Here is a 19,821-nt window from a genome sequence, read left to right as displayed (position 1 = left end):
CCGCCCGGCTTGAGCGATCCGCGCTTTGTGAACTCGGCTGAGAAGGATCATGTAGTTCCAACCCCCTGCCTGGCAGGGCCACCAAACATACACCTTTACTAGATCAGGTTGCCCAGGGCCCCGTCCAACCTGGTCTTGAACACCTCCAAGGACGGGGCATCCACAACCTCCCTGGCCGGGGCCGCGCTCTCTCGCTCCGTCAAAGTTTCTCTCTCACTACCTCGTCTTTTTAATTTGTTTCCGCCCACTGCTTTAGGAATGCTTGGATCAAGTGTTATGCGGTAGCCAAAAGAACGCTATGGTGAGGCACGTGAAATACTGAGACAACTGCTCCCTCACGTCACAAATGTGCTGATAGAGTGTTCTTCCAGAGCTGCTGTGTAATTTATTTCTTACTCGGAGCTCAGGAAAGACAATTTGGGGCATATTATAGTAAAATATCACTTACATCTGCATGAAGCTTAAGCAAGACCGTAACGTTTTGAGTTCTCTAGATCTGTACTTATGAAACAGTTAAGCAGGAAAAAAGCTACAGCCTGAAGTGAGTGATGGCCGATGCTGCTCGTGCGGAACAAGTGAATATCCCAGAGGTACAGAGACGGCATCTTTGTTCCACAGCCGCCACGCAGGGCGTGCGTGTATTTCCCCCCAGAAACTGACAATGTCAGTAAAACGGGACTCGTGCTGATTCGGTAGTGCCCAAACTTCATCCCGACACAGGAAAACGGGAAACGGTTTGCAAACACAGGATGCTCTCAGAGAGTGGGATTTCAGATACGTTTTCAGCAGGGCTTTCTCCCCTCCCCATGAAAACAGACACGCGTTTGCATTTAACAGCTGTTTTATTTAACACAAATTTCTTTCTACAGCATGTTTTAGAAGAGAGAGTTTGAGAACCAAAATTAGCTTTTCTTTTATTCCTTCTTAAAGTTTAAATGTTTATACAAAAACAACCTTAACTTAAAATTTACACACACACACAAAACTACATTAAAAAAAGAACAGAATCACGACAAACCAACAAAACAAACTAACAAAAAAAACCCCAACAATAAAACAGAAAAAGGATGAGAATTCAGTGTAAATGATCCAATTGCAAGGAAGGCGAGATGGGGTAATGTTGACGAGGCATCACGCTTGTTACACCTCAGTAGAGCTGATGTTGTCAGTACAATACAAAAACAAAATACATTGCAGTTGTAATTAAAACCTGTCTTCATATATACATACATATATACATACATATACATACATATATATATATCGTATTATTTCATTATATAAATATCTGTCAATTATGCAGGCAATATAATTAACACATTAAATATATTATTTGCTCTTCACTGGAAAGTCACCGGAGTGGCATACGAGCGCTGCGCAGCACAGCGGTGCGCTACTGGACAGCGGTGAGCAGATTGTACACGTCCATCCTTGATGCGATAGTCCCTTGTCACTTTGCTGACCTGTGCTATTTCTCACACGTTCGACGACATGGTGAGAAACTCCAGTCACCGTCGGCAGTGATTTCCAGCGCTTCATTTCCTGGCATTAGTCTGTTATCCGACATAGACGCAGTCACCTGCAAGACCCCCTGTTTCTCATTCCCTTTGGCATTTTATAACCTGAAGTCTCAAAATATCTCGTAGCTATCAGAGAGACTGGCTTCTAGGTTGAGATATTTGGGATACGCAGTTCTTCAAGCCACCTTCAGGAATCTGTTGAAATATTCAAAGTAGGACAGACAATTCATGAACAAGTGTTGTGATACAGGGGAAAAAAAAAAAAGAAAAAAAAAAGGAATCTATATAGCAATGGCTAACTTCAGATTCAATCTTTAACATTTTTTCTATTGCTTTATTATTAACACTTAACATTCATTTTTCATATATTAAGTGACCAGAGCATCCTTCTGATGGAAGTGCTACGTTTCCTCCGACAACGGCAGGTAGTAAAGGGGATAGTAAACTTTAAAAACAGTTGTATATTTAAAAAATCTGTTAAAGGGATCAAATCTCTTTAAAACACCTAACAACTGCTGAAATGTTATGCACAAAGTTTGCGGTAAGTCTATTTCCTGGTATTTTGCATATGCATAACTAATTTACTTCACATAGCTTTACCTGTATTTGACATTAGCTGAGCTTTTCTTTATTGTTAGCCACCTTGCTGGTTACTATGTAAATGGGAAGCTGGGTGAGGTGTGCAATTGGTGACACAAGATTTGGCAGCAGAACTTCCGGATAGGTTGACTGTAATACAAATTCAGTATTCGATCGATCACACACTGATATTTCACTGAACATTATCTACGGAGAACTAAAAGCACTTACTCTTGCTCTACAAAATGTATCAGGGAGGAAAGAAGAGAGGCTATTTCTTCTGATTGTGACTCATTTATAAAAACTGGAATAGTTCAAGGAATTAAAAATCACAGAGTCATAGAATGCCAAAATGGCTTGTGTTGGAAGGGACCTCAAAGATCACCCAGTTCCAACTCCCTGCATAAGCACGGCTACTGATCACCAGATCGGGCTGCCTGGGGCCCCATCCAGCCTGGCTGTGAGTGCCTCCAGGGATGGGGCATCCACAGCTTCTCTGAGCAGCCTGGGCCTGGGCCTCAAAGCCCTCTCAGTGAAAAATTTCAAAAGAGCATCTTAAGGAAAAATGGTACTTACTACAGGAGAAAATAGGACAACAGCCATTCTCAGATATAGGTTTCCAGCCAGCGGTACCTAACTCACACGCTGTTTTGTTGATAATGCAGGTTTTTATATCACCGTGTTGTGCATATATATAAATTCCTACAAGAAGAATTTATTTTAATGCTTACTAAAAGTGTACAAGTCTAGTGTTGAAATATCAGCATCTGCTATTTTTAGAAGTAAAACTCTTCACCTGATAAAATACAAACTCCCTGTTGTAGGCAGCAGGCTTTTTACTGCCTCTGAAGTCACTTTATATTCCTAGCCTTACACTGCCCTGCAGTGGCAAAACCAAAATCTGCAGGGATAGTGTTTACACATGATCTTCGAACTCCTGTAAGTAGAAGGAGTTTGCCCATTACTAGGAGGGACAGAAAGAAAACCCTGCAGTGGCAGGGTTTTTTTCTTGTTAAAAAAAAAAAAAATAAAAAAATTCTGGTAAAAAATATTAAGTGTAGGTCCTACTGAAGAAATGCAGTGAGTTCTGGGAGTTCAGTTTCCTTATATTCCTCTCATCGTCCCAGCACAGACAGGTGTTAAACATGCTGGATCAAACGACTAAAGGCAAATGCAGCCCTGAGCTGAGAAAGAAAACTACAGAGTCTTGTGGCCACAATGCCACCTACAATAACATCAGACCTATCGGCTACAAGAGCTACAGTTGTATCAGATGAATCCTAGGGTGTATTCCAAAACAAGCAGTGTTAACAGTAAGAAGAACCTGCAGCTCATTCTGTTGCTATCTCACAATAGGGACTTTTTTTGCAGCACTCTGTACATCACCTTCCTAAATACCAATGCTAACATGCAGAATCTGTCAGTATCAGCCCATAAACTGCATCAAGAGCCGTCTTTTTCTTATGCTTGCAGGCACAGGCAGCTCCAGCAAGACTCTAAGACTATGAGGTATTTGAAAATGCTAATAAACCCCTATGGTTAACTGGGATTCAATCTCAGAGTAAAGGCTGGTTTTCTTTCACGTAAGGTGCCCAAAGGAATATGCAGCAACAGGCAGCAAGTGACAATATGGGGATTTAGAATTATATTATTCTAATGTGCTCTAATAGCTCGATATCATGTGTCACACTAGCCACTTTCTTGTAGATTTTCAGGGTATAACACAATGAAATCACTCTACCTACACTACTCTTAAGGCATTTGTTTTCTCACTTATTTACCTTATAACAATTGTGCATGTTTGAAACTTTCATTAAAAGACACGTATCTATTTCATTTTATATGTCAATGCATAAGTTTATATGCTAACTGTTGAGAAGCAGCTTGTCAGCTTATGAACATCAAGATCGGTTGCTCTCAGGTCTCATTCATGTTACAGGAACTAATTCATATTCTCTTTCAGTGACTTCTATCTGAGACAGTCTGACTGTCTCATAAATAAAAGATGCCTCATCTCTTAACACAGACAGAACTTGCCCTAACAGACTATCTTAATTCCAATGCAATACACTACCCTTTTCTGCTTTGTATTAAACTGAACCAATTTCTGAGTCGGAGATTTAATGATTTTGTGCCCAGGAGTTTGGGTGCTGGTAGTTTTAAGTCTTCTGCTACTCTGTAGTCCATCAATTTTTTGTTCCTTTTACATAAACAAGGTCAGTGGCAGAATTCAAATCTCAGCAACCAGTCAGTTTACTTACAGTGAGAAAGTTCCACATGTTCCTTCACATTCAGTCAGGACAACTCTCTCCAGAGAACGGCAGTTCTTACCGACAATAAAGTCTTTTCTCTCACGGACAGAGCATGGCATGGTGCTATCCAAAGGTACACCTGAAGGGAAAGATCAGAAAATACTTTCATTGAAATAGCTCCATTTTGACCCCAAAGTTCAGTACGCTCAGCTTTGCCAGTGCACTGAAAAAAATGGTCTCGAGAGGTCTTTCTGCTTCAGTTTAAACCCTCCCAGACAGATTGGGCATTGAATGCTTAGAGTAACAAACATAAGCACGGGTGCATCTATTTAAATACAAATGTATCAGCCTCTGCATGATAGAATGGGCTGATTTAAGAAACAAATTCATTTTCTGTACTGTTATTTCAGGTACGGCGACATACTTACAGGTTTGGCAACAACCGTTAGATAAGAATGTAACAGTTCCCTAGAAGAACAAAAAAAGACAGGAAAAATAGTATTATTTTCTTTTCCTGTGTTAAAGACATTTTTAGGTCAATAATAGAAGAGAGCAATTTTTCAATGCTAGAAATTACTAGTTAAAACTTTAGCACTTATCAGAGTAAACAAACATTGAGGTCTATAACAGACTTGAAATCCATCAATTTTTACCTGGGACTGTGGAAATACAGATGAAGTTTGGAAGGAAGTCTACAGTAACCATCAAACCATCGCTCCAAAAAAAAGAAAAATAAAATATTTCTCAAAGACTTCTTTTCTCTATTTGTATGGTACGTGCCACTACTGCCTACTGACTGGTCAGCTCATATTTCTGTGACATCCAAAAAAATGTGGTTCTTTTTTAGGCATGACCTCTCACAAAGTAATCATCAAGTACTTTCATCTGAATTCTGACAAGTTTTTTGGCTAACGAGAGAGTTGGCAGAAAAATAATGAACTCTCTGTCAGATATCTTACTAATATGCTCCGTAGGTCTGCACATAGGTGAAGCAGAAATCTGCACCAGTGGGACAGAGAAACTTTGGAGACAATCGTCAGAGTCAATGAGATACTGTTCTATTAGGTGATTGAACTAAACTGAAGCAACTTATGCATTACCTAGAAGGTACGCTTTCCATCTCTACTTACAGGTTTGCAGTTCTCCTCATTGAATGCAGAACATGTAATTTCAGATGTGAAAGAGATAAGCTGGTTCTTGAGACGTGTACAACTATAAATGGTGCAGTTGTTGTAAGGATCGTTTATGAAGTCTCTGGGCTGCAAGTGAAATATAAAATGTGATAGGAAGAGGTGAAGGAAACTCAGACAAATGTTCCTCTCCTCTGAAAATGACTCTCATATTGTTTCTCAGTCAATTATTTTTAGCTTAAGAGCAATTTTGAATACAAATTTTACGTACATTGCAGTATGCCACAAGCGGAGAGAATCTCGTGGGACTTCCCTCGAAAAAGAAAGTGCCCGGAGCACTTAAAGCACATTAACAATACAAACAAAGGGAAAGCTAAATAACGGCAATAACATTGTTTCACGTGCAGGTGTTTCTAACATTCTTCAGTACACAGAAACTAAATAACAGAGAAAATTTCAAGCTTATAATCATCAATATATAAGTAACTAAATAAATGACAAAAAAACTTTTCCATGATATTACTGGCTTATCATTCCAGAAAAAGCCTAGAAAAAAATTGATTTCATTAATGCTTCCCTCACGCCAAAATACTGAAGATTGCTTTGCTTCAGGTTGCTGACATTTCAGATGCACAGTTTGGTAGAGAGGAAACATGTAGAGCATATTTACGTCCAAAATGAGACTGGAACTGTGAGATGTATGTATAATACACTTAGTCTGCACTCATTTTCCACAACACTCACCCTCTACATGTTGCTGTTCTTATTCCTAGATATTAAAATTAGATTAAAATGACAGCACCAATAGATGCATTGTGGATAAATAAGTGAAAACACCCTAACCAAATAATTGGTTATGCCTCAAAGCATACTCTAGAATGGTGCTTTTATGGGTTACACTACTCCAAAAAGAAGTAAAAAAAAAAAAAAGCAGGCAACAGATGGAATAAACTAAAGATGGTGGTAAGCATGCCAAAAAACTAAGTATAATTCCATTAAATGCATTACTACAGACATTTATTAGCTACTCCTCCCGAGGTGAACTGTTGGTTATACTATCAAACTACACAAAATAGACGGCTCAGGGACAGTTGGTGTCCACACCGTAGCCAGGTTCTCGCTTTCTGCCCCCCATACATAACATATGTAACTCATTGACCATAGCATCTGTCATGGACATGGGTATTATATTTGTTTGCTAGTTCTGTAGTTTAACATTAGTCACTTACTGGTTCACAATATGCTTTGCATGGAATATGTTGACAGGAGATGACATTCAGTTGAGTGCTGGAGTTAACTTAGTGAGTGCAAAAGTGATCGTGACACTTATCAATGAAGACTGAGGAATTAGGCTATCAATTTAAAGAAACAAAGGATCACATATTAATGAGATATGACATGTGACAGACATTTTTTAATTCCCCAAAAACCTCAAAACCAAGCAATGGAATAAGAATCCACTGTGAACATAACTGGAAATATATATTTGTCTAGCTATTTATGAAGACAAATAATACTGAATTAAACTTCACATGTCTTGATTGAAGTCCTACATAGCAAAGATAAATTCAGATATTAAAAGAAAAGGAGTCATATAAACATACATAAGAAAATATTTACTAGAACTTAAAGAAATTACTAGGGATCTACGTCTGCTCAGAATATTCCTTCTTTACAAATCTTTTCATTTCTGAATGCATTAAAATTGAAATGAAGAGCTGACAGTAAACACAGACTGACTTTCTAAAATGCATAAACGCTTCACCCTAAAACCAAATCGCTCTCTGGTACTGACATTTAAAAACAACTCTCTACTCACATAAACCTTTTCAGAAAATATTTAAACAGTGTTGAGTTCATAAATCCCTGAAAAAAAAATCAAAGATTTCTAAAATATTGCTTCTACTGGATAAACTTCCTCATAGCACTTCTGTTTAAGTCTGCTGAATGGCCTTTTAGGCATTTTTAGAAGACTGATGAAAGATTCACTTACCAAGAACTCAGCATTGTAATGTACACAAACCTTCTTGGGAACTGCTAATAAGAAAGGAGTTAGGCAGTTACACTGGTGAAAAAAAGTCTTTGCTCTAGTCACAATCATTTCTTCAACAGCGAATAACAATGCTCACGTTCAAATACTTTGGTTATTCTGCATTTCTGGTAGCAGATGTGGTGTACATAAAGTGCAAGAACAAATACTGAGCGTGCAGCAAGGGAGGAAGATTTAACCCAATATAGGTAGTTCAGTTCCTAACCGAGAATGTCAATGTAACAGAAACAAGAAGTTCTCTGTATCAATTATCAACAATCTGTCTTCTTCTAGATACATTAGCGAGGACATTTTGCTCAGTTAAAGCTGAGACCGCTATCTCAGTTAATTCTGTAGCTGTCTCTACAGGCACCTACCAGCACAAAAAACACTTGAGCAACATGAACTCTAATTTCACAGTTGTATTAACATAATAGTAGTAACCACAGTTAGCAGTAACCGATTCATGGAATCTGACTTCTTTCATTAGGGTACTGCATGCAGTCTCATTAAATCTAAAACTAAATTACATTATATATAAAGCTAATCATTTAAATGTATTTCCAAAGGACTTACCACACTGGTAGACAGGACAGCACTCATCACCAGGAATATAAGAATAAACTTCAAAATCCCAGAGTAAACTTGGGGGGTTTAGTTGTGCTCAAACTTGTGTTGCATACTGGAAAGGAGGAAATAAAAATAAAAATAAAAATTAAACAAACAAACAAAACAAACAAACAAACAAACAAAAAAAACCACAAAAGTAAAGCACATTAAATTACAGGAAGGAAAAGGAAAAAGTATTTCTCAGAGTCCCCATTTAAGCAACATTTCCTTGCTCGGAAATATTCCAAACCCTCCCCAAAGAAACAAAGGGCACATGGAGGATGCATTTTTCCTACTGAATTCAGGCACTATACACTGGATGAGGAACTGCATTCAGTTCTTTTTTCTAGCACCTAATTACCAAGTGTAAGAAAAGTATCACAATTCTTTGGAATGAAATCATGAGTAAATGTTACACTATTCTCTCTTTGTCTCCAACATTGTAGGTAACTGTTGCATAATGAAAACCACACAGCCACAGAGAACTCTGCTATCCAGCTGATTGTTATTTGAAACAAATAAAAAACAAAAAATAAAAAAAAATTGATTCTAAGCTGAAGAACTGTAGGTGCAGTTATGTTGAACCCTGGAACAGAAAATGTGTTGTGTCACAGCAATATTAAAATACATTTTATTTAACACTGGACACACAGATTTAAGAAAACATTTCTTGGCTCCCTACTACGTGTCTCTGATGCTTAAATAATTATTTTCCATTCTGTCCCTAAAATAAAGACTAGAAACAAAAGCATTATCTCACTGCAAGCAGGGATCTTCAGACTTGACTTCAGTGACTTCATAGAAGCCTTTCCCAGAACAAGTCCTCTTATTTTGTTCGGGACATCTGTGAGGTTCACATACGATGCCACTTCCACCTTCCAGGCAAATGCAGTCCTGACGGTCTGCCACTAACTTTTCTCCAAACTGACATTAAAAAAAAAAAAAAGAAAAAGTGAGTGATCGCATAATTAGGACAACTTTCTTCTCCCCCTACCCAACCTTGCCTTAAAATACAAAAGCAAACGGCAGCATACCTCTCTTGGTATCATATCCAAACCAACACAGCCTGTGAAAATATCAAAATAAATTTCCATTACTACTCACGTAACAGTAGATATCTTCACTACATGTTGTATGAATACCGCATACGGTCAGATCTATGCTGTATGCATCAGAACAAAACAAAGAGGAAAAAAGTAAGTACTCAACTGAAGAAATAATATTCACCACAGGTATTTACACAGGCATCCACACCGTAGTCAAACAGTATTGTACCATTAGGACAGAAACAGCCTTCCACTCGTTTAACTGAAGTTTCATAATGTGGACCGCACAAAACAAAATGTTCAGAGGAAAACCTTTAATATCATGGGCACACAGAAGAAGAACCATTAACTAAAGATATAGGTGCAAATCATTTGTACTTCTGAGATTTAAAAGTTGACGGTGTTTGCATTTGGTTTAGCTGAACAACATAAAAAGTACAGGCATCTATATTTAGAATCAAGAGAACAGTGCTAATAAATAAGTGATGGGAGTTTGGTTGATTTCTCTCAGCCACATACGCTTCAGATATTGCTGAACAGTTTTATGAGATGTAAGTAACGGTGGAGGAATTCTTGACCTTGACTTGCAGATTGTGTCTCGAGTAGGACCACATGCTCTATATTCTTTATGTTTGTGACATTCATAAGCTGGATTGGGAGAACTGCTCACTAAGAGTATCATAAAAAGTTCCCATGACCTTATGGCAAGAAATTAAACATTAAGTACTCATTTTCTATGCGTGCTTGACAATCTTGAGAAGCAGAGAGGTTAGGTAGATATCAGACTTGTGCGATTTTGCCACATAACACAACTGTTTATATTTAAGGAAATAAAGCCAGGAAACTATATCTTGATTACATTTTTTTTCAGAATTTACATCTTTTTTGTACAAGCTCTTAAAGGGGAATGTATTCCTACCCTTCCATTCTCTTCTGATTATGCTAAGTAAATGAGTCATCTGCCAATACCGGCAAAATACACAGCTGACCGTGTGAAAAAGAGAGACACATCTAATACAAGTCTTTCTGATATTGAAAATAGATGTATATTTTTGCAGACTCCCTTATTACTTCTATTGTTAAAAATATACCTGAAAGTAACTTAAAAATGCTACTTTTTTTAGTGTGATTTAATGATGTATTTATAGCTATCTAAATATATTCTATCACTAGGATATTAGCATAGAATTGTTTGGGTAGGAGGGACCCTTTATGATTATGCAGTCCAATTCCCTGACATGGGCAGGCACATTTTTCACTAGATGGAGTCATCCTGTTAAAACCAGCTTCAAACACTTTCAGTAAAAACGCAACCACTGCTTTTCTGGGCAGCCTGATCCACTATATCACCATACTAATCATTATAACTTCTTTATTATATGCACTCTCCAGCTACCATCTTTCAGTTTAAAATTTGTCAGTGCTCAGTTGAGTTAGAGAGCCCTCTTAGTTTCTTGTAGCATCAAAACCGTGTATCTTTATTGTATTTAACATAAGCCTTATATACCATTTACTAACAAACAAGACATTCCTGTTCCTCTAACAGTTTCTCTAACCAGTTAATTGGCCCCAGCTTCTCCCAACCAACAGTGATAAAGGATGAAAGGTTTCTTAAGAGCAACATGATTAACAAAACATATCAGTGGAACCTCCTGTCCACTCTTAGAAGCAAACAGACATTGCTTGCTCTTTGTCTCACAGTCTGGTCTTCCAGGTTTTCACAGTAATAAGGTTTGCCAAAGAATCTGATAAACTCTTTGCTTACTTGCTTACAGTTACTTGCCCATGTCTCCCCCTTCTTTATTAATAGAAAATGCACAGTTCATAGTATCCTGTATCATTTTTTGTATACACTGCAACAAAAATGGAACAGAAACAAAAACACAGAGGAACAAAATAAAACTAACCCTAATTTTAGCAGATTCTGAATCCATCCCACAAAACCTCTAAAAAGACCTCCAAATACATTGCATCTTGGACCCATTCTTTCCTCCACAGAAAAGCATGTCTGCACACAGGATTGCTTTCTTCAGTGAAGCGCTTCTTCCAGCGTGATCTTCAGTTCAGCTTCTATGCAGCATGAGTTTCCTTCCAGCACTCTTATTACAGCTGGGTCCTTGTTTGGACTCAGGTATGAATGATCCAAATAGTTTCTTAAAAACTAACCTACATTCACAAGTTTCCTTTTTCAGCTTTTCATCCTTCCTTATAACTCCCCCTTTTTTTGTTTATTAGCAAGAAATTACCACACTATAAAATAATAGCACTAGTTATCTTAATAACATAAACATCATCACTGAATTAGAGCCTTGATTGCTAACACACTAAACATAAGGTTACATGTAAGGTCATAATTTAAGTATATATACACACACACACACTCATACAGGCATTTATTTTAGCAAACCACCAAAAGGAGAGAGAAGGAACACGACAATGGTGGATGCGATAGGCAGTGCAAGCAGGGCGCCCCCTGCTTCAAAGTGCACTTGGCCTTTCTCAGCCATCACTGATTCTCTCCAGTTTTTATTCTTATCAAGGACTGCAGGGATTTTTCTCCAACACTTGGATTCCACATCTGCATGGCCCATGCATGATACAGAGCCCAAGTGGAACACCTGCTCACAAAATAGAATAAACCACTATATTAGATCACTCTAAAATACAAACTACTCACAGAAAGTTATTTACACCTATAGTCACTTACTCCCACTGTTACTTGTTTTATCCTTAGCTCCCTTTTCTATTTAATTGGTAAACGTTTTCTTGTTGATTTAATAATGTTACAAAAAACATCTGTAGGTAGTAATTCTTGATGCAGTACCCATTTGAACTGTTACTAAAATAGAAGAAGCACACAACAACCTGGATTATGCCTAAAACTCTAATTCTTGTGAAAGCATTGGTAACAGAAAAAAAAAAAAAAAATCACACGCTATGTCAATCATTACTAATATTATCTATAACACAGCAAGTTGCAAAGCAATACCACTAGGTAAGAAACACATAATTCCAGTTACTATAAAGGCAGGATGCTATTTCCTGCCTTGAGATGAGGCTAAATATATCATACTGGAACCCACGTAGGGCCAGTCCATGTGAAAATATGAGTATATTCACAACCCCAAGTTGTCTGGGATGGTCCCCTACCACTAAGTCCTGTGCCCATATTCCAAACATTGACTGAAGGCCATTCCTTGAGCACTGGGGAGGCTCCTAAATAACAAACCACATGAGCTTTATCTGTATGATCATGATTCAAAAAACACAGCACAAGCAAAGCCTTACATAATTTTTCTCATGGTGCATCTCCCCTATTCCCCCTTTTCTGTTTAATAACAAGAATGGATTTCAATGTTTGATAAATGCGCTCAGCGATAGCTTGTCCAGTGGGAGATTGAGCAATGCCTGTAGTATGTTTAACCCCCCATTTTTGGAGGAAAGTTCGAGCTGCCGGTCCATCCTTGTCTTTAGCAAAGTTATGAGCAGGCTGCAGGGACGCAGCAACAGGCGATGCAGGAGCGGCGGGGAGAGACGGCGTCGGGGCAAACGACGTGGGCGGGGTGGAAGGCGGCAGCGGCATCGGCAGCGACGGGGCCGGAGCGGCAGCGGAGGGCGCAGCTGACGTCGGGGCCGGAGCGAAGGGAGGGGGCGCGATTTCCCTTCTCCCCTGCCTGGGGGGGGGGGGGGAACGGTAGGATCGAATCCTGGCAGGGCCCGTTTCCGGCACCGAGGGGCAGCGGCGAGGGTGGGAGGGAGGGCAATGGGAACATTCAGAAAAATCCCCTCCTTGACTGATTTGTTTAAAGCCCTTCCGCCCATTCCTGAACAAACAAGTATTCTGATGGCGTTCGTAACAACCACACAAGATTACAAGCATCTAGTAGCATTTGAACATCCTCAATGAAAATACATTGAATGATTTGCTTAGAAGCTTCAGATTTTATCCCATAGCCAGTTAGTCTTAAGAGCCTGTTGTAAAAATTTCAAATCATGCACTTCCCACCGAGCAGCTTCCTGCTGATTGAGCCAAAACACAGCTTGCCACTGTCCTACCAATATCACATCTCTAATAACCCCAGACCAACGCGAAGGTGGAGGACTGCTACGCGGGGAGGAAGCGGCATAGGCAGGGGCTGTAAAGACACTGGTGAAACACTCAGAGACCGATGCCTCCTTCATACATAGTTCTAAGTCTTGCAGCTTCTCAGTTAATGTTTTAATATCTTCCTCTAGCATTTTCTCATTCCCACCATCATCTGAGTCACTTTCACTCTCAGGAGCTTCTTGCTGCTCTGCACACCCCGCAGCCTCCTTCACTGCATCTTCCTCACTAGCTGTCACTGGACTTGCCGGAGACATTGAAGAGGCAGAGGACAGGGGAGTAATTGGGGCTTCTGCAGCAGCCCTAACTTCTGAGGCTGATGAGCAAACAGAGTACGAAACTTCTGGTAACAGGAAATCAGGTTCTAACTGTGCTTGAGCATTAGGTCTGGATAGAGCTTGTACCGCAGCAGCGATCTGCCACTAGGCTTGCATATTCTTCAATGTATTTATAATAACCTTCCACATAGGACCCAGGCCTTGCAAGTACTTGTATTGCTTATTTTCAGAGATAAGAGATAACATATGGTCCCCTATTTCTCACCATTCAGCTACACTGAACATCAGTGCCACCTCCTGAAGACGTCCACTCTTAAGAGCCCATTTTAATCAGCTCAGATACACTTTTAGGAGATACCTGCTCCCCTCTCTTAAAATACATTTGAGCATTTCCTCCACAGCTTCCCACAACACTGTGGCTTGCAGAGAACAGGACGCAATCCCAATACCAGCTACCGCAACACTTACAGCTTTGTTCTATGCTGTCTGCTGCAATGCTGTCCTCTTGCAGTTCACCCACTGTTTATGCTCCAGACTTCCAAGACTGTGAAGCTTAAGCATGAACCTGGGGGAAAAAACAACAAAACTTTTCATAATATTCATCAACATGTACTCCACCTGGCAGGGGTGAATGTAAATCTAATAAGAAAAGCTCCAGCTTCCACTCTCTTACTTCTGAAGACAATGATTTAGCCCAGCAGATAAGCTTAGTCGACAGCCTCACCTGATCCTTACCTGCAGCAAGCCACCCCCACTGGAAGCCATCTTTTCCTGAGGCCAGATGTCCCTCTTCATACTCAGCTGTAGCACTGTTTAAAAAAGAATAACCAGCATCACCAAAATGAACTGTCTTTCACAGAATGACCTGAATTGGTGCCATGGGTTACCTAGATTTACCTGTGCTCTTGGCAGGGGGAGCCACATCATAGGGCCCCCCAGCCCAAAAGGGAAGGGAAAAGGGGAACGAGAAAAAGAGAACAGTGGCAGCAATCCAAGGATGAAAACTTATTTTACTAAATATGATATCAGAATACAAGACAACACAATGTAATACAGTATGACTAAGGCTAGTAAATGGAACAAAACAGGGAGTCCCCAAAGCCCAAGAGCCTTACTGTGAACTCTAGGTGACATGGCTGGAATGCTTCCCACTCTCCAAGAGTCCAAGAACTACAGCCTGGGAGCAAGATTATGTATGTCCTCCTCTCGTGACTTATTTCTGGCTGCTAAGTCCTCTGGGACACTTGCTCTCAGAAGAAAACCGAGTATTCGGGACATTGTTATTCCACAGAACTGGAGCATGAATGTTTCAATGATCCATACTGCACGTGATGTTATGGTGTGGAATATTGACAGCAACATTACAAAACCATGGCAGTTGGAAGGGACCCCGAGGATTGTCAAGTTCAAACCACCCCCAGCCACAGGGCATGGCCACCAACTTTTCCATATAATTTTATATTGTTTTTAATGTTCAAAGAGGCAGTGACTCTGCTCTGTGATTTCACACTCTCACCTTGTACTAGCTGGTTGTTCAACACATTTGCTCTTTGCATTGTACAGGCCAACTTGGCAAGTGCAGGACAAAGCAGATGCTAACAATGTAGCTTACACAACAGAGAAGCTGTGCTTTCACACTGACTACCCTGTCCTGCAGCATCCACCTGGGATAAGGTGAACCTAATAGCTTCTTCACAACACAAAGAGGGAAAGCACAAGGGTTCAGTATGTGCTTTTGATACTGCTTTCATTGTATCAAAGACATTGGGTGTTCAGATAATGCAGTCACATTGTGATATCTTGGGACACGAAGAGAAGCAATTGGGAGAAGATTAAGTTGCTGTATTGCCTAATACAAACCACCCGAGATTAGACAAATTTGCACCCTTTCATAAAGGGGCACTCTGTAAAGCTGGACCACCACAGGAAATATGTGCTCACTCCATCCCTGCCACAGCAAAGCCAATCCACTTCATCAAAAAACTGAAAAAAAAAAATCATAGAAATGTGTGCAAATGAACATGGAAGGAACAAGGTTAATCCTGCAAAGCTTTGCATCTATCCCTATGAGTTCTCTTTTCTAGTTTGACAGAGCACTTCATATCATTTTTGTCAATTAATTAAAACATCAGTGTGGTTAACCCACATATAAATGCCAGATTAACACCACTTGTTAAAGTCATTTAGATGCTCTGCATTAACATAATACTAACATTAAGAATAGAACAGGAATTCAACAGATTTCCCTATTTTTAACAGGAAAAGCACAACAATGAAAGGACTGGCCCAGTAGAGAGGTGCTATAAGGGAAGAAGACTGCTCACCCATATCAGAAAAATCAAGACCACAGGAGAAATCTTCACCAAAGAAGGATCACCAAGCTTCCCCCCAGCACCTTCAAAGTCCCACCCTGGAATGTAAATCTCAGACTGGATGAATGGAACTGATCCAAACATGCATAAGCGAGAGCAGGCTCACTACAGAGTCACAAAAACAGGCAAAGAAAATACCTCACCAAGAAATCCGGTCCGTACCCCTGCCCTAGACAGGAATATCTGTACCTGTATCATGCATGACAGGTGTTTGTCTAACATCTTTTTAAAGACCTCCAAAGACAGAAACACCAGCATCTTATTATCCTGTTAAGAAATATTTTTACCATTGTTTAACCTGCATCTATCTTCCTGTAGATTAATGTCACAACATTCTAACACATAAGACTATTATTTCTGTCTAGTCTTTTAGGAAAGACTCTCTCTTTCATCCTGCATACTTCAGGATGCTTATGATAGCTCAATTATACTTTCTCCATATTTAAGGATTACCCCTAAGTGATCTGAAGTCTTCTCACCTGCCTGGTCATATTTGAGACCTCTTACTATACTCCATGTTTCCCTTTGAATTCTTCGCAACTGGACCACATCATGAACAGCAGCACCAGAGGAGTCCAACGGATGCTTTTCCAGTGCTGAAAATAGCAGAAAGGTGACAAATATATTTTGTATGCCTCAACATTTATATCAAGCAAGCTACATTCCTCTTTATGCATTCTGGTATCCAAGATTGCAATTTTTATTTTCCTTCACCCACAACAGCATGACTTATTTTTGTCTCATTCAACTCCTAGAAGAAAACTTCAACTTGCAGGGTCCTCTCCCTCCTTTTATGTTCCCTCTAAATATAACCTCTAATTGAAAAAAACAATTTTTTTCTAGCGCTGAGATTACTGCCAAGTGCTCAACTGGGAAGGAATTAAAGAGGACCTGGAAAACAGTTAATTAGAAAGGCATGCTCTGAATAGCAGTTCTGCTTCCTTCTTTGCCCAAGTTTTACAGCAATACTGAGAATCAGGAACATCAGGGACTGCTGAAAAATTATTTCTGGAAGATCTTTTACATGTTGAGCCACATTCCAAGATCTCTCGATTCAAGGGGATTTTCCCTGGTGACTCCTTAGCATCACACAGCACACTGAGGTAATCAATTAACACACTGTACATGAACTACAAAACACAGAGACAAGATGTAAACATTAAGTAGCATACAAGTCATTTAAAAAGATATCCCTTTGCTCCTTCCTTGAGAAGATGTTTGTGAAAGCACTCAAGCCAAAAAGTACAGAAGCAACTTAGTAACAGATGAAGGTGACCAAAACACACAGAGCTTGCTGACCTCCAGCAAGAACAGCCGCAGTAATGGAAGTGCTTCACTAAAACATAGGTGACAAACTTCTACCAGGCTTCTGCCTGAGAATATAAAGCTTAAGAGTACTCATCCTTCTGTGTCAGTTTAACAGTATCTCAATAATGAGTTAAATGCTTCTGAGCAGAATTTTCCAGATCTGTGTTTGAGTTAACCATAGAGTAGCCTCCAGCAATAATTTTGATGGGTAGTTAGGACTAACATAGCACCAACATACATTCATTTTTATTGGAAGAATGAAGCAATATTCAGCTTTCTAATTCAGAGTTAGATTTACTTATTTACCCAAATTAATGTAATATGCCAAGACTTCACTAAGCAGACAAAAAAAACCCAAAAAACCAAAAAAACATGTACCCAACATGAGCCTGAGTTAAGCCTCACCCCAGTCCAGAAGAATCAAAACTGAGAAGTGCCTGCTTGGCCATCTTTACCTGCACTCTAATCCTAGGGCAGGCCTATAGCAATTGGACAGATTAATATGATGGGAAACAGTGTTTCACCAGAGTTTAAATGATAGGATTGATACAATAGAAAACTGCTATAACAAAAGGGAAGAAGATTACTTACCCATATCAGAAGATTCTAGGTTCACAGAGGAAAGCTTCACGAAGGAGGAATCTGCAAGAAAATACTTTTCCCCAGTGGCAGTCAGCCCTTAAATGAGGTCTAAGAAGTGCAGCCAGGCTCCACCCCTTCCACTCACACAGCTCAATTGCTTTCACCTGTACTCTCAGGGCTGACTGGGTCCTTTCCCAGGTGCTCAATCAGTGGTTCAAGGCCACAACTCAGCAGTTCCCATTCACAAGCCTTTGCCTGTAGCTGAACCAGAAAAGCACACCTACCCCCAAAGGCAATACACAACCCTTATAACATTTAAAATATTGGTTTACTTGCAGGGGAAACTCCTTTCCTGATCAAAAACCAAATTATACATTGGGAACTTGACACTCATGTAGTCTGGAACAAGACAGAGCAAATCAACAGAAGGTGGTGTAACTTGAATCAGTTGTAACTTTGCAGGTAACATGAAAAAATAGTTAAAAAAATATCATGATGGAAAAAAAACCCACAAATGTTTAAAGAAGTTTGTGACCACAATGGTGGGTACATGTTGAAAACCAAAGCAGAATACAGTACTTGGTTCTATTTAACAACAAACAGCATGTTTCTAATTGCTAGCATCAGAGTCAAGCTAAACACTTCAAACCACAGCACCAAAGACAGTAAAATGTCGCATTCTGATGTGTCTCACTCAGCAGACTGTAATGCTGCTTTATGCCCACCTCATCAGTTGTCCTGTCAACATTTTTCTTATTACCAGCTTCTGCTTGAAACACCGCTTTTTAGAATCACTCAATAATTCATGTTTAGGTAATCATTCAGCTCTCTTAAGGGACTCCGTATAAGAAATTAAGCAGAAGAGGCAGGAAACTAGTATGTCTGAGTAAGGACGTGCTGGTCAAACTGAGGAAAAAGAAAACGCAGAGGCAGTGAAAGCAGAGACATGCAGCCTGAGAAGAAAACAGGAATGCCATCTAGATGTGCAGATATGGGATCAGGAAAGCCAAGGCAAATATGGAACTGAATTTAGCAAGGGATCTGAAAAGGAACAAGAAAGGGTTCTACAGGTACACCGGTCACAGGAGACAAGCAAAGGAGAGAGCACCCCCTCTGATAAATGGAAAAGGAGAACTGGTTATAATTGACATGGAGAAGGTTGAGATACGCAACAAGTGCTTTGCCTCAGACTTCACTGCCAGTCAGGCTTCTCACACCTCTCACATCCCTGAACCTCTGGGTGGGGGTTAGGGAAGCAAAATGCCTCTCTCTCTAAAAGCAGAGCAAGTCACAGACCACCTCATGAGACTAAATGAGTACAAGTGTATGGGACCAGACAACACACACTCAAGGGTCTGAAGGAACTGGCTGTTGTGGCAGAGGCACCTACAGCTAGATTACAGTGCTCAGAGCCCCATCCAGCCTGACCTCAAATTTCTCAAAGGACAGGGCATTCTCCACATTCCCAAGCAACCAATTCCAGTATCTTGCTACCCTTATTGGAAAAAACATTTTCCAGAATCAATCCCAAACCATTTACCCTTGACCCATCAGTATAAGCCCTGCTAAAGAGTCCATCCCCTTCTTACTTGTAGGCTCTTACACATGACCTCTGAAGTCCCTTGTAACCTAAGCCATCATGTCATTTACAATTTGTTCCCTTTAGAGAACTTTGTCAAATAACTAGTTATTCTGGAGTGCTTAACACCAATAACTCCCACAGACACATCACTGGGGAAACTACATTTGAAATCTATAACTAACTGGCTTTCTTACAAAAGAAACAGTTTAGTAATTTCATAGTATTCCCCCCTCCCCTTCTCTTTTTGTTAGTATGAAGCTGGAGGAAACCATAATAAATACCAGTGTCTGGCTGTATCACTTCAGCCTGTTTTTCTCATTAAGAAAAAAAAAACATTAGTCTCTGGTGTATGCAAAATAAAAGATGCTGCTATCTTACAAGCTACCAGCCTGTCTGCCTGCAAAAACTGTTAATTCATACAATGCTTGC

At 39.8% G+C, this 19,821-nt stretch overlaps 1 long non-coding RNA gene across 1 annotated transcript; it reads right to left on the bottom strand.

Moving 5' to 3' along the window:
* Nucleotides 1-1,589: 1,589 nt before the first annotated feature.
* LOC146760679 (uncharacterized) lies at nucleotides 1,590-8,048 on the bottom strand. The gene is made up of 6 exons (XR_014946423.1): nucleotides 7,475-8,048; nucleotides 6,711-6,833; nucleotides 5,482-5,610; nucleotides 4,780-4,819; nucleotides 4,361-4,490; nucleotides 1,590-1,715 (listed from the first exon to the last, which is right to left on the bottom strand). It is a non-coding gene; the product is annotated as an uncharacterized LOC146760679 (long non-coding RNA).
* Between the last annotated feature and the right edge of the window lie 11,773 nt (nucleotides 8,049-19,821).

This window comes from Coturnix japonica, chromosome 5 (genome assembly GCF_054131305.1).
Source record: "Coturnix japonica strain WE chromosome 5, WE-NBRP24, whole genome shotgun sequence".
Lineage (NCBI taxonomy): Eukaryota > Metazoa > Chordata > Aves > Galliformes > Phasianidae > Coturnix > Coturnix japonica.
This window is presented reverse-complemented; position numbering and strand designations above follow the sequence as displayed.